Here is a 4,051-nt window from a genome sequence, read left to right on the forward strand (position 1 = left end):
GTGTGTGTGTGTGTGTTACACAAGTTCCTCAGTTGGCCTGCTGGACAGGATTGGAGGAATGAACAGAGTGGCGGTGTAAAGGACAAGCAGGAAGAAGCTGGATTGAGGAAAGGAGTAAGTTAGACGGGAGCTGACAATGGGGAATGAGAGGATACAAGTGTAAAGGGAAGTTATGAGGAATGGATGACGGTTAACTGATATGATTAAGAAACCTTTTTTTTTTTTAAACACATACTTCCTTTATTTAGTCCCTATCATTGAAATGAACCGCGACAGAATGCAGAAGGAAGGACATCTGACCACCATCATCAGGCTGCAGATGGTGTTTTTTGGACTGCTGAAGCCTGATTACTATAATGTCATACTGCAAGACAAAGGGGAAAGAAACGCCCTTCAGAAGATCTGCCAGATGCTTTGATGTGTCTCCACACAGACTCCTGTTTCAAAGTCATATCTGCTGCAAAAACTGCCACACATGCAGACGTGTGATTTAAAGACTTGAGATGGACATCAGTCTTAAGACTACGAACATCAGATATATATTCTGCAGACATACCACAGGCCTCCACTCATCCGTGGGACCCCAGGTCTCGATTTGTCTGTCTGTATAGATCTTTTAGGAGAAAATTAAGATTGGTTGGTGGATTGATTGTCCTGTGGCTTTGTTAGATCCGTTCTGTGTTTGTTTTGTCAGTCAGCACAAGGGCTCTGTTGAACCAGTGTTTACCAGCAACACACGAATGGCAAAAGGAAATACAGTATGTGCTTTAGTCACTAATGTGATGGATGCCTGCTAGACTCTTTCTGTCAAGCTACCGACTCCTCGTGACAGAGAGATCTCAGATTATTGGCTAAAGCACAAGTAGACCAGTTGACAAACTATTAATACAAATCCAAGATATTTGCACTTATTAATCAGACTTGTGATAAGAGTTGACCATTATGCATTCAGTAATTATGTCAAAGGGATTTGATGTGATTTGCGTTACCTACATTCTTATTACTATTGCAGTGATTTGTAGTAAAAGTCACTGTCTCTGTGGACCAGGAGTGAAATCATAACTTATTACCGGTGACCTTAAACAAACTACTGATTTTCAAGTTTTTGCCCGTTATTGTCCAAATTATTCAATTCTCAAAAAAAATCTCTGAAGAAATATATATATACACAATGTTGAACTCATTTAATGTGTTGCATATGTAGAGTCAAGCAAAAGGCAAACAAAACCAGACCCAGCCAAAACCACAGGGGTTAACGCTGGCAGGTGCCACTGTCAGGACACTGGTGGTGGAAATTTAATTTGGTGGTGTGTCAGTGAATATGAAAGAGAGTGCCTACTTTACCCGATGTGGCCATTGAAAAGTTATATTTAAAACCATTTTTCACCCAGTTTACTATTAAAGCACAAAGAGATCCAGTTGCTCAGCTATGTTTTCCTTCTCTCCGCTAACTTTGACATGTAGGTGAGTCAGTCAAGACTTTGAATTATGCAGGAAATTCTAAATCATTCAAGCCCCCTTGCATAGCGGGCATGATACAGATCCAACACAGTTTGAAAACATGCCTTTAGAGATCTGTGTATGTGTGTACATACCTGTGTGTATGTGTTTGTACTAGGCTTTATGGCCTTTGTGTGTGTGTGTTGTGTGTGTGTGTGAGATAAATTGGGGGGTGGGGGTGGTGTCAGCACCTTAGTCTTTGCACAGTGCTTTAATCTACGTAACTCTTTATGTTGTACATCGTCCTCCATCAGTGAGGTGGAGCCTCATGGCCTTAGATTACACATGACTGACTGAGTGAGGGTTGGTATCAGCTGCTAAAACGAGGAGCAGTTAACTTCACAAGAAGAGGACCATGATACGCAGACAGTCAAGACTGCAAATGCTGCTGCCGAGCTGTCATTGTACATGTCGTGTCGTAAAGCATACAAAGGTGTGTCAAGAATATTGTCCAACTACATTGTCAAAACTAATAAATAAATTGTCAGTGTATGGTGGTGTTTGGATTGGATTTCTGTCACATCACATATTCCTGAGAAGTCCTGTAGGTTTGCACAGCCAGTTCCCGCCCACTTTCATCGGCTTTCTGCAATAGTCCTGCAATACAGAGGATGACAGTTTTGGATACAATGGCATTTTGTATTCACAGAGTTTTCATAGCCTGAGTCATGTGAAGACAATCTCCCAAAGTTATTTACATTGACTCGCCACAAGCACTTTTTGGGGAAGTTAACTTATCACATATTTGAGCTCTTGTTCCTAAGTAGATTTCCCATCCTGTGCTGAAAGTTAGTTAGAAAATGTGGTCACTGGAAAATGACTCATGGGTATCAACACAGATGGTCTGATATTCACTAACAATGAAATGGCTGCACAGAATCTTGTTTAGTCACAGGCCAGATGGAGGTTTGGCTCTGACTTTGAATCTCGGCAGAGACTTATTTATTTCAAATGCTTAAACTCACAGGAGTGAAAAGTGAATGCTGTTTTAGGGTGGATTTTCTGCTTTAATTACAGGATTGAACATGAAGGTTTGCTCATATGTGAATGGGGGTATGTGTGTTGTATGTTTGTGTATGGATGCTAGTTAGACCTTTCCTTGTTTGTAAGCATAAATATGCATATTCTATGTACTACAGGCAAATAATAAATAGACACTGCAACAGAACTGCCAGTGGGCGTGCTTTATTGTTTCCTGTGTGGTCAAAGGAATGGGGGTTTTTTTATCACAGAAATCGACATCTCTTAGACAACTGATAGAACTTCTGGACTCTGTTAATACAAAATAAATACATTCTCACTGCAGGCACAAGTGACCTGAATCTGATTTCTTTGCACAAATCACATGGAATATTATCTTTTCAATTCTGATATGGAGCACTTTTATATTTGGTCCAAATCAGACACAGGTCTGATTGTTTTGTAATGTTACCTGAGTGTGACCATTGCAGAATTTCCAATGTCATCTCTCATCTGTTCACATTAGAATCTGAAATGGGGCACATTTAAAAAATAATGTGAACAGCCACACAAAACAAAACAAAAATCTGAGAAATCTGTTGATGGTCCCTATAAACCAACCCAGCGGTTAAGCGGAGGGCAGCGAGGATCTCCGTCCTCCTGACGTTCACTGATATTAATGGTTTAATAATGTGTGTAATGATTACTGACAGTGGCTGATTCTGCAGTAAATGATTTCCCTTTGTGTGCCTGTTTTTACTTTCTTCATTAAACAGGCTGTTCTTGATGGTTTGTTGATGACTAATGATGAAATCAACGCAGTGTATGACTAATGACGTCATGTGGTAACAAGCGAAGCACGCTGCGTCTCGCGCTCTTGCTAAATGTTCGCTCATCTTTAAACTCGCCGTGTGTAACTTAACTCTCTCCTAAACGTATCCAAAGTAGTACATTCACTAACTTGCTGCGACCATGCCGAAAACTAAAGCGGTGCAGACCGACCCAAACGCCGCGGCGGTCACTATATGGCGTCCCTCACCCACTTGCTTGAGTCTCATCGAACCGCCATCTCCGAGGACTTTAAACAAACTCTCTCAGCTCTCGCGACCAAGTTGAACGGTGTCATAACTACCGTGACACAACATGCTGACGAACTCGGAATTCTTGAGTGTGAAGATGATGCGCGTGAGGTATTGGCAGCCTTCAGGCTCATACCTCATCATCAGCGTGCTTCGCTTGTTACCACATCACGTCATTACTCATACACTGCTTGATTTCATCATTAGTCATCCACAAACCATCAAGAACAGCCTGTTTAATGAAGCGCGAGAGGTATGCCTGAAGGCTGCCAGGAGGTCTTTGGAGGGGTCCTCGATTCGCCTGTGGAGTGTGAACGGGCTCACAGAGACCTCAACCTCCGCCCAACCAGCGACCAAGACCGGTCATCATTCGTCTCCTCAGGTTCCAGGTAAAGGCTGAAATTCCGGGACCATCCCATCCTTGTGTTTGAGCATTATCCTCCAGAGGTTGTGGACCAGCGGAATGAGTTCAAGGCGGTCATGTCGGAGTTGTACGAGCGAGAGCCTACTCC

The sequence above is a fragment of the Morone saxatilis genome, unplaced genomic scaffold, assembly GCF_004916995.1.
Source record: "Morone saxatilis isolate NCDOM2014 unplaced genomic scaffold, NCSU_SB_2.0 Contig12, whole genome shotgun sequence".
Classification (NCBI taxonomy): Eukaryota; Metazoa; Chordata; class Actinopteri; family Moronidae; genus Morone; species Morone saxatilis.